Source organism: Protopterus annectens, chromosome 12.part0 (genome assembly GCF_019279795.1).
Source record: "Protopterus annectens isolate FY-2018-M chromosome 12.part0, PAN1.0, whole genome shotgun sequence".
Classification (NCBI taxonomy): domain Eukaryota; kingdom Metazoa; phylum Chordata; order Ceratodontiformes; family Protopteridae; genus Protopterus; species Protopterus annectens.
This window is the reverse complement of record NC_056746.1, coordinates 387,849,708-387,862,026: the sequence shown is the minus strand read 5'-3', so window position 1 is coordinate 387,862,026 and position 12,319 is coordinate 387,849,708.

Genomic DNA, 12,319 nt, shown 5'->3' with positions numbered 1-12,319 from the left:
ATGTGAGGTGTCCATTTCCTTTAGCAGTATCACCAGCTGTAAGTTCAGTGGTAGAAATGGTTTTAGCATCTTAACTAGTGGTACCCGATGCTGCATAGAAGGGACAATCTTGCAAGCCTAATGGCACCCAAAGGTGTCAGTCTATGCATTGTAGACACTGAGAAAGATTTTTTTGCAGGTTGCAAATCGTACTAGCAGAAGAAAGATAATTTTATGCTAAATGACGGAGAATGACAGGGAAACTCATGACTTTCAATACTGTATAGAAGGGGCAATCTTTCAAGTCCTGAGGAGCTATAATCCTGTGTGTGTGTGTGTGTGGGGGGGGGGGGGGGGAACTATGCATCAGAAGATATGACTTTGACCACAAATTCCTCAGAAAAATCACATGATGAGTATAAGGTGAGAACATAAAGCCATCTTCACAGTAAAAAATCCCTCCCAGTTTCCCCACTGGAATTTTAATGGAGTTATCTTTCATAAAATTAGTCAATGACAAGGTATGTTACGAAAATGTAGAATAAACATCCCGTGATATCTGGCTAGGCCAAAAATACCCTGACTTAGCTCTTTGGTGCTGCTCATGGCCAGTTCTAGAATGCTTCTTTTTTCTCCACTTGTGGTTTCACTACATAATAGTCAGTCACAAATCCCTAGCATTTTGCTTCTTCCATGCCCAGCTTATACTTGTAAATGTTAAATGAAGCTTTACTGTCCTGAGATAATCTAAGACTGCCTGAAATGCAGGTCATTGACTCTCCCAGTCTTCACTAAAGAGGACTACATCACCTAGATGGATAGCAGCATTTAGGATACAGGGCTGCAAGCTGAAATTAGCAGAAGCACCGTGCAAAGTAAAAGAGAGAAACATGTACTGGAACAGTCCATCAGAAGTGGAAAAAACATGTTTTATTTGTCTTGCTTAGTCAGAGGATTTGACAATACGCTTTGTGAGATCCAAAGTAAAAATATGCCAAGCTGTTCAGAACCTTTTCAAAATAACAGCATGTGACTAAGGTATCCACACTTAGCTAAAGAAATGCATCAAATTCTGAGACATTTTAAATCTCCAGAAATTATTGCAGAACTGTATGGTACTATCCTGTTTTGGGACTAGTACAGCTGGAATTGTTCATGTGCTTTGGAATTCCTTGATAATTTTCAATTCTAACATCCTTTGGGGTCCTTTAATTAACAGCCTTTCTTGAAGTTTTTGGGCTCCCATGTGGTTTTGCACTTTTCCTTTCTCCACATTACGCAATTAAATCATGTTGGTTCATATTGGTCTGGTCAGAAGTATTGAAAAACATCTTTGCTTCATTGCAAAAACCCCTTCACCTCTCTTTTGGTGAGCCCATAGACTGTTGGACAGTGACAATGCTGGGTAAAGTTCCTGAACTTGTGTTTTTTTTGGGGGTCAGGCTAGCAACTAGTGTCTCTGGGTCCTTCCAAGGCTTTGGTAAATTTATAAGGTGAATATATTCAGGTTTTCTTATATCAGTCTGCCTTTACTTGAAGTTTTCCTCACCTACCTTTTCAATTATCTCACAGGATCCCTCCTATTTGGCCAGAAATCTGTTTATATGTACACACACACACACACACACACACACACACACACACACACACACACACACACACATGTGTATATATATATATATATATATATATATGTGTGTGTGTGTGTGTGTGTGTGTGTATACATATATATGTACATATATTTCTATAAATGTGTGTGTCCCAAGATGTGACTATGTGCCAGCATTAGTACTGTGCCTTTAAAAGGATTAACAGTTTATTTAACATTTGTTTACCAAGAAAGTCCGACTTGGAACAAAGCCAGTTTTCAGCGGAGGCCTGGGGAGAAATGCTCCAGATGCATGTCTTTGTAATGTGGGAGGAAACTGGAGTACCCTGAGTAAACCCACACGAACGCAGGGAGGATATGCAAACTCCACACAGAAGGTACCCCAGCTAAGTATCGAACTGGAGAACCTCTTGCTGTGGGGCGACAACGCAACCGCTGCATCACTGCACCATGCTGCAGGCAGTATGCTGTCTGGGTTACTTAAACTCAGGCTTTCTTAAATGTCCTTTACTGAAAAAGATGTGCTACCTTTACTAGTGTTTCTTCTTCCTGTGGTCTCCTGTTCTTTTTCATGGTCCATTTATGAAATAAGTATGATCAGTCCCCAATATTACCTCCTGGCATAGGATGATATTACTCTTGCAAAGTATACTGGTCCAAGTGAAGTGTGAAATGCAAACTCCCACTTAGGCTGTGGGATTGTCCTTTTTATCACTGTATACATATAAAAATCCTAATTTTCTGACTACATTTATCCGTGTATTAAGAGCCAGAGTTTCTTTTACCAGTGTTGCCTTGTTCCTTGAAACAAGCAGTAGTTGTAGAGATATACCTCACATTTCAACATGTTTCCAAGAATGCACTTAAAAACTCCTGATTCCATAGCATCAGTTTACATAGTTTCTTTACAAGTGCATATATCCCTCTGGTTCATCTGTTATAAAGCAGTTCTTCACCTTCATCTCATTAATATGCTTAATCCTAAGTACAGTACAAAAGCCTAAGTGAATTGGAGCAAATGAAGACTATAAAAAAATAAATGAAACAAGCTTATGAATTACCTAGAGAGTTGTAGTGACAGTACATAATAAACAGATGATTATGACTGGGTCACTGATTGTAACCTACTTATTATGTGTTCAGTACATGGATACCAAGACATTCACCTTGAGAGCGAATGAAGCTCAAGAGGTGAATTTCTTGGCCTCCATGTGCAGAACACATAATAAAAGGTTATTTATTTGACATTTGTTAACCGGGATAGTCCATCTGAGCAAAAGCTCTTTTTCAGTGGAGGCCCAGGGAGGAAAGCTCCACGGTACAAGTAAGCAAGAAAATTTACAAAATTGAAGATGAATACAGTGAAAAATATAAAATAAAATAGTTAAGCAAATGTAGATAGGGCGGCCACGGTGGTGCAGTGGTTAGCATTGCCGCCTCACAGCAAGAGGTTCTCCGGTTCGATCCTCGGCTGGGGTGCCTTCTGTGCGGAGTCTGCATGTCCTCCCTGTGGTCGCGTGGGTTTCCTCCGGGTGCTCCAGTTTCCTCCCACATCCCAAAGACATGCTGCAGGTGGATTGGACACTCTAAATTGGCCCTAGGTGTGCGTGTGTGTGTGCCTTCTGTGGAAGGTTGGGTGCCGGGCTGGCAACTCGACACCGTAAAACTCCACTGCCATTCAATGTGCAGACAAGGCGATCCGCTGTGGTGACCCCTAACCGGGAAAAAGCCGAAAGAAGAAGAAGAAGTTAAGCAAATGTAGATAAAGCTCCACAGTACAATATAGTAAGAGGCTTTATAACATTGAAGGAAAAAACATTGCAAAGAAATCTACAATAAAACATTTGAACAAATTTACATAACACATTGGGTTATCTTCAGAGGGTAATTGTACAATACAGAGCAGTTAAGTGAGTTATGGTGGTAGGGAAGGGAGGAATAGAGAGAACAGTGATACAGAAAGGGGCGGGTTCATGAGCGATGATTCACGTCTTTGTAGTGCACAGAACTTTATTTGTGTCATGAAGTGCCATTTACAGAAAAAAAGCTCTAAATATTTTGTTGGGTTTCAAAGCTGTAAAGCTCTTAGTGAGCACTGTCAGAAACACAACTGTCACTTATGCCTTCAATCACCTTGCCATGCCTCTCAACTGTGTAGATTTTCACCTCATATACCTGGTCTGTTCCTCATAAAATCTGCGCTTTTCTGAAAAATCACGGAGGACTGAAGCCACTAAATAATGACATACTTTTGAGTTTCAGACTTTATATCCTTGAGAAAAATGCAGGCTAACAGAAATCCTGTCATTTTATCAAATTTCTAAGTTTATAAGTCAGGGGCACATTACCGGCACAGAGAGCAGGCAGAAACAAATTTGTTTTTATTTTGCTGCTGTTGTTTGCTGGTCAGTACTGACAGATTTGACTGCTTAGCATGAGACATGACCTTTAAAATGTAAGCAGGGGTACTTGACACTTGTTAAGATCGCATCTTATGCTATAATAGTGCTTAACTGAGTTGTCTTTTTCCAGATATCAGAGTGTAATCACTGCACTTAATGCACTACAAAAAAGTAATATAATAATGAATAAGGAATGAGATATAAAGATTAAATACCAGCAACCCAAACCTTTAGCACTTAAATAACTAGAAATCAATAAAAGCATAATAAACTCCTTAAGGTAGACATTTTAAAGTCAAGAAACCATCCAGCAGAGCCTACGAAATTGTAAATTATAACTGGAGTTCATTAATAATATCAAGAAAATAAGATCAGATATGCTGATAAGTGTAATGGGCCATGTAACAGCCACATTTTGTAAAGCTGCGACCAAAAATGCAACAATATTCCAGACATTTAAACAGCAGCCCCTGACTCCAAAAGCCATTTCTCCAAACAAAACTCTCCGCAGCCAAGGATAGGCCTAGAACCACACACACCCATAGTTCCAGAACACAGCAGACCAAATGCAATACCAAACTGAAGATAATTAATGTTCCTACAGAACCACACAAGACAAAAGTTCGTAAACACTATCAAATCCTTCAAGACTATAAGCTCTAAACAGTGGACAGGAATGCCCACAAACACTATGCTAAAAGTCACTGCAGTCCAGCAGCCTAAAAGTCTGGGGTTCTGAAATACTAAAAGCCTGGGAAATTTACTAAATCCAAACTCTAATTGCTGAACTCTGACATTAAAAGTGGGAAGGAGCTCTGGAACCATAAAATTGCTTCTTGCTTGGTTATAAAATATTTTAACAACAACCTTACCCATATAACCATAATATACTCAGGATACACAGACACAGATAAAATAATAAATCTGATCAAGGTTAACATAAGCAGTCAGCTGTTGGTGTCTTGGTCTGCTTAGCTACTGTAAATGTTCAAACTGATAACATTTATACCATTTCAGTCTATATAGCATATGTCATGTTCATTCCTTTGTGTGGATTTTTTGTTTTATCTCTAAATGATCCTTCACTGAAGCTTTACCTCTTAGAACAATCTTACTTGATTTCTTTCTTGTGTTCACTAGGTTACTCCTTTCAGATATATTATATGAAAGACCTCACTGCTAGTCAAGCATTGCAGCTAACAGATTGTTCACCTGGGATTTAACTCAGTTCCCTATGATGCATGATTATGGGGTTTGTTATATTAAGTAAGAGGGCTGTGGAAGGTGGAGGTGGTAGGTGTTAGGGAAAAAAGTCCCAGTCTAGAAAAAAAAATATTTTCTATAATAATTCAATAAGTTGCAATATTTGACCAGCTGTAAGGAATGCCTTACGTAATTTCTCAGATATCACCCCATGTCTTTTGACAAACTCTATTAGTTGTTATTCATTATTTGGATTTCCTTGGCTAACTCACTTATGAGTTTAGGAAGGTAACCCACTGATGAGGTCCTGCAGATAGAGACCTCAGACAATGGTCCACAGCTATCAGTTCCACAGTCCCAGATAGTATTCTTTTCTGGCTGAAGCCATTTATGGACAAGACATATGAGGCTGATCATCTCTGATATAGCTAGCTTTATTGGAATGTAGGATAATGTGTAAAATCATTGTACTTGGACAATTAGAGTGACTTCCATGTGAACCAAGCTCTCAGATTTGAGCACTGTAGTTACTGGTGTTTGCTAGTTCTAAACTGAAGTAGTTCTTCTGTGGCTTCCTGGACTGGAATAGTACAATTAACCTTGTTCAGTAACTGTTTAGTCAACCTTTACATTCTGCTATTCACTCAAAGGTCACCAGGAATACTTTACCATCATCATCAGGAGTCATCTTTTTCAAAAAAGAAAAGACATGTTTTTTTTATGGCCTATGAACCAATCTGGTTAGGGACTTCCTGAATGATAATCCCTGCAGCCAGTATAACGAACAGATCTGAAAGGGTAAAGCCTTTGCAGATGAGAGTAATGGCATCTTCATGCAGAGTCCTTCCAACATAGGGGTCTAGCACAGACCAGTCTCACATTACAAAGAGAGAATCATCGTGTAAATATTTGCAGTGACATCAGGAAGGACTAAAGTGGAGGGATTTATGTAAGGACAGGAGATCTGATAATAAACTCTTCTCGGGCACCACTAAAACAATCAGCCCTAGAGAGGGTGTTAGTACCATTAACTGTCACAGTTATTCCTGGTGCATCCACTAGCCATCTGACATGTCTGTCACTGAATCATACATTAAGAACATATGATATAACTAATTGTATATTTTGTTTATACTTTGTTGACCAGGTTAGTTCCACTAGGCTGGTGGCCTCTTTACAGGGGAGATCTGAGGTGCTATGCTATAAAGGGAAATTTGTTCAAGGCATCAGGGGAAATTCTGCTTTTCTTTTCAAAAGGTGCCATGGAATCTTCTACATTCACCTGTGCTACCACTGACTCAATCAGATGGGACCTCTGCTTACCTTTTCGTCAGAAGAACAGCACACTCTGGAGTGTAGAACCCAATCACTATGCTGCATTGCAGTCTCAGCAATTGATCTACCTGGTGTGGGCATAGAGCACACAACCTTCTGCACCAAAGGAGAGTGCACTAGCCATTGACACTCATCATATCATCATAAAGCTGTTGCTTTATCCATCCATAGAACACTGACATTGTACCTATGTCATACATACACGTGAAATTAGTAATTACATCTAGGGCAGTCCTACTGTTGTGCTCCTTTCTGAAACCATTTAGAAAATATTCCAAAGTCACCAGTATACTCTACCTTTGAATATATTTCAACTTTTTCAACTCCAGGACAAAGTCCTAGCCTGTCTCTGTAATTTTGACAAGGTTAAGAAAGACAAAGAATGTTCTCATGCTTGAAAGGGATTTGTTATACCTGAGTTCCAAATGCATATATGCATTATTTAATATAGCTGACTAACTGGGCTTGTCTTGTTGCACAGACCTAAATCTTTACTCACATATCAGAGAGAAATAATTGCAAAAACGTACTTTCTTCCCATGCTACTATACATCTCTCAAATCATCACAAACCTGCTACCACTCCAGAAAACAAATCTCCAACAAGGTAATAACAAAATCACAATACCTGCTACAAATTTCTCTTACTCTACTCACCACTGCCAAGCCCTCAGACTACTAAACTGGAACAAACTACCCCACAACCTTTACCAATCCCAGCTTCTAGTAGTCTACAATTTAATATACAGCCTGCACAAATGCCCAGCCCTTAAATCTATGATCCAACACTATAACCCAATGATATATGACATGGAGAAATTATTAAGGGATTACAATTGAATTTGTAGATAAACTGCAGGTGAAAGTGATTTGTCTTGCTGTGGCCTAAAAGAGATGAAACAACTGCTTTCAGAGCTACTGGATAAACTGTACGGTAACTTCTTGTAAAATCTAGGGCCAGTAAAGTACTTGGGGATGGTGACAGTAGTTACCATGCAAAAAATGTAAGTCTAGAAAAGTGTCATTCTATTACATGCAGTTTGATTCATTTCCATCCTAGGGGTAAAGTTGATTCAATAGGAAATTGCTCAAACATGGAAGAAGACAGTTAGAGGGCCTTGGAACAGAGAAAAGCTAATAACCATAGGAATGTTATAGGGTTTAGTACTGGGAATATTCTTGTTTCATATATTTATGGCAGATATCACATGGGGGTTGGTGAAAGGAATATGCACCTTCACTGATGATGCAAGAAGTGATGCCATGGTCTAGGTAAAAAGACCATGGGTATGTGAGTAAGAGGCAACTAAGAAAGAATGCAAAGAATTACCAGGTTATGTACTTTATGTGAGAGATGCCAAGGAAAATACATGTGTTAGCACATAGGCCTCATGCATAACAGAAGAGGAGGGGAGGATTATTTGAAGACTGTAATTATATCAAGGATGAATCATGCATACACTATAAAAGGACGGCAATGAAGACCAGCTTGATGTTGAAGTGGACAGCTCATTGAGAGGACTGCAGACGCATGGAGTTCATAGTCTCATTGTATATGGCAGTAGTACATTTGTAAAGAGAAAACTGTGTCCAGTTCTTCTGTTCCTACATAGAAAGAGAGATTATGCTGGTTGCGAGATTGCAGTGAAGATCTACTATAATGAAAGAAGATGAATGCAGTGGAGATTTTGTCATCTACACTCTAAATTAGAGTTGAGAAAGGAAAAATACAAGGAAATAACATTCTGGGTACAAGTGCAAGCTGTGAATGTGTGCAGGACGGACACAAGTTCTTGGCCGAATATGGTCAGCAGTAGAGAGGGTAAGCTTATGGCTATGCTATTTCACAAAGAGCAGTGGCATCCTGAAATACAATGCATTATCTAAGTGCAGTATGTTTTATTGGAGGTGCTCCATTACCCCTGGGAGGGTGGGAATGAGAAGAATGCATGAGGCATGATCAGATGACAGCCAGCTGCACGTGAATAGCTGCAAAACAAGGGTCTATATCACTTAATCGAAACCACTAGCAATCGATTCCCTATTCATCTACCCCTTTTTGTCAAAACCACAAACCATCAAATGGGTTTTTAAACAAAATTTTTCCCACTGTAAAACAATGGTAGGCCAACCTAGTGACCATCAAAAAATAATGCGGGAGGCTGCACGCCGCACACCCCCCAACTAAATATACCAACTCTGATATTACAGTATACTGGGGAAGAATGGGCAACCTTTGCTTTGCCCTAGGAAAAATTGTACAAAATAAGTCAGAGGGCCTGAAACTGTTCCTCTTGCTTTTTACAAGTTTTCAGGTTGCAGCAATCAACAATCCCTTCCTCCTTTCCAGACGTTAGTAAAACTTTTTTGTTTGTTTGTTTTTTGGGACAGCATGCTGGTAATTCCCCACAACAACAGGGTGCAGTTTGATCCTGAATTTTGGCTTCCACTTTCTATCTGTTGTTGCATGCTCTCTCCATCAGGTGTATAACCAGAAATTTCACATTTATGCACTACATTTTCATATTGTTACCCCCTCTAGCAGGGCAGCTGCCTCTTCCTTCATAGTAGCCTTAATCTTCTGCACTACCCTGCCAGTTATTCAGGAGTTAGAACACAAAGTAGGAATCTAGCAAGCAGTTTCTGTACATCTAGCACAACTTGTATAATTTACAAGTTTTCATTTCTCTGGCTGTACCAAAGCTCTGCTTCTTTTTTTATTTACTGTAGAATTGACTCACTTCCATGTTTTCCATACATTTGCCCATTATTAATGTTTCTTTTCCATTTAGCTGTTCACATTTTTTTTTCACGTGCAGGAAAACCCAAGTAAGAGTTGTGTGGATGACATGTTTTAAAACAAAGAAAATGAAGCCATTATTTCATGATACAGAATCTTTCATTTTTGGAAAGTTAGGAAATAAAGATGCTTGTAGTTTGGTTTCAATATATTTCAGTTCCAAATTTGCTTTACTTTGCTATGTCAAAGTGATGGCATAATACCCTTAATACTGCAGGTGTCAGGATTTATGAAGGACAGTGTTACTTAAGCTATTAAGGGACAATTGAAAGTGCTAGATGGACCTGTCAAAGGTGCAAAGTTCAGCAGCTTTGTGGAGACTAAGGTAATGCACACACATCCTAAATGTATTAAGAAGCAGTCTAGCTGTTCCTTAAACCTAATACAGTCTGTCTTTCTAAAATCAGTGCTGAAAAGTAATAATCACATCTGCCTCAAGAATGTCGTACTCGGCACTTTTTCTTTTCTCATATGTGAATGACATGTTGGAATCCAACACAGCATTTTATTTTTCAGTCTTGAAAAGGAATTGACCCATACTGTCTGAGGGGATGAAGCTGCAGGTGTTTAGCATTTACATGTGATAATTTAGCTGACAATGCTGCTGCATTTGTAAGACTTGCAAGGACTGCAAAAACCTACTCCTTCATTGTCTGATGTAAAAACTAAAGTCAAAATTCTCACTCCTGCTCTTGGGAAACTGTTTAAAAGTTTCTGTGTCTATCATGGATATGCCTTTCAGTGCTGAGCCCCTTGTAGAGAGGATAAAATGAACAACCATGTCATATGTACAGTCTGCACTGTCACATGCCAGTATATAGTATGTCTGATACATTATTAATGTACCTTTCTCACTATCATGCCACTCTGACCATGATGTGCCAACAATGGATACAGTCCGGTATATCAGGCATGTAACTGGTCAGTCTCATATCTTTCTTAGTGGGCAGCTGTGTGGTTAACTGAGCACTGATATATATCCTACTAGTGGCACTTCTGCATTTCCACCACATTGCTATGGAATGAAGGTCAAGGGCAGTAAACAGCAGGTTGTAGTGTCCACACTTGCCACAGGTAATATTAATGCTGCAGCAGGATCACCACAGGGAGGGGCATCCTACCAAGTTGTACATACTGCCATCAGCCCACTTCCAGGGCCAAAAGTGATGACAGTGCTTCTGCTTACCATAAAGAACAGGATGTGGCAGCACTTAGGAAGGCCTTCTCTACATGGCTGCACACAATATATTCCGCAGTGAAAGTTCCACATCTTTAGGGGGTCCAACATATGTAGATCAGGATAGAAGCACCTCTTGGATGGTCTTCACCACATAGTATCTGTGCATCTGTGTCCGGTGTTGGTGGTACCCTTATGGTAAATGTCCCTCTACCTCAGTGGCATAGGGTCATACCTGTGCTGAGGGCTCACAGCAGTGCCATCCTGTAGGCTATAGCTGTCTGAAATGGGTGCATCCACTACATCCCTGAAGCAGTGTGCCGAGCTACTATGATGTATTTAGTGTGCATGGCCTTGTTCTGCATCCAGACTGCATGCTATGGACTGCACCCCACAGTACGTGGCTTATGCAACTTGTTTGTGGTCTGATGGAAGCATAAAACAAAAAGCAGTTGCTAAAACCAAGCAGTCCGATTTGAATTTATAATCCCATAGAAAAAACATGAGCCACTGTTTGTAAGCTGCTAAGAGCTTTTGTTCTATTTATTTGAACTTCATCATTTAAATAACAAGTTAGAAGTTAAAGAAGTAGATTGGCAAATAATGTTACAGGTATATAAGAGCCCTGCTTTGAATGAAAGTGTAAATATCAAATGTTTATTAAAGGCTGTATGTGTATAATTTTTTACTAGTGCAATGTATTTTTTAAACATACTGGTTTCTTTAAAATAGTGTGGGGATTAAACAATGAAGTCACATGGTTAAATAATTAATTAATTAATTGTTTAATTGCGTGGACTTTTATATAAATACTAGTTTTAAGCTGTTTGTATCAGCTCTGATGAAGTTTGAATAACTAGAAAGAAAGTACTTAGCAGTTTGCAGACAGTGGTTCTTGTTTTTTCTGGATGATTGCTATTTGTCAGCTTGCTGGGTTACTTATACCTGATTGATAAATTCAAATCTGACTGTTTGGTTTTAGCAACTGCTTTTTGGTTTTTGTTTGAAGAGTTTGAGCATTGGCGTTCACCTTTTCTGTTTGTCTGATGGAAGCATGATGATCTCCTTAGTTACAGACGACTGCACTTTTGCAGTAGAGGCATTGCTTAAATAGCCAGCACAAAGAGCATCACTAAATTCATAAATCTAACTGGAGAACACATACTGTATTGTTGTTGATGTGCACAACTGTTGAGGACAGTTGCACAGTCTACTCATTCTTTTGGTGTACCTGTGATGACACAGTCATGCATGGTGCTCACCATTACCTCATGCATGGTTGAGCACACCTACTGTGTAATAACCTCTCCCCAGCTGCCTGGATGTGATGCCATGGACACCTATCTGTCAGGCTACACAGCCTGGGTCAGTCTAACACGGAGTTACCATACATGCATGTTAATATCACGGAGGAAGGTTAACTTTCTTAGGGCCTTTTGCCTCCCACGAAGGTCAGAGTAGAAGCTCAGGTGTTGTTACTTCATTTGGGAGACCACGATGTACTAACCACTGTGTGCCTGTGGTTATTGCTGCAGGTTACAACATATCAGAATAGCTTAGCTAATGATGACACTATACCCTGAACCCTTCATGATAATTACGTACTGTATATGTCACTTCTGCTCAACTGTATCATCTGGTTTACTACATTATATACTATATCACACTACTACTGTACTGTGGTTATTAATATAGGCACCTTTTCTAAGCGGCACAATGATGCTTCATATTGTTGTCATTATTGTCCCTTGAATTGCTGGCAGATGCATTTATGTTGTGGTTTCTGTGGTCACATACCACCTACTGTTCCAATGT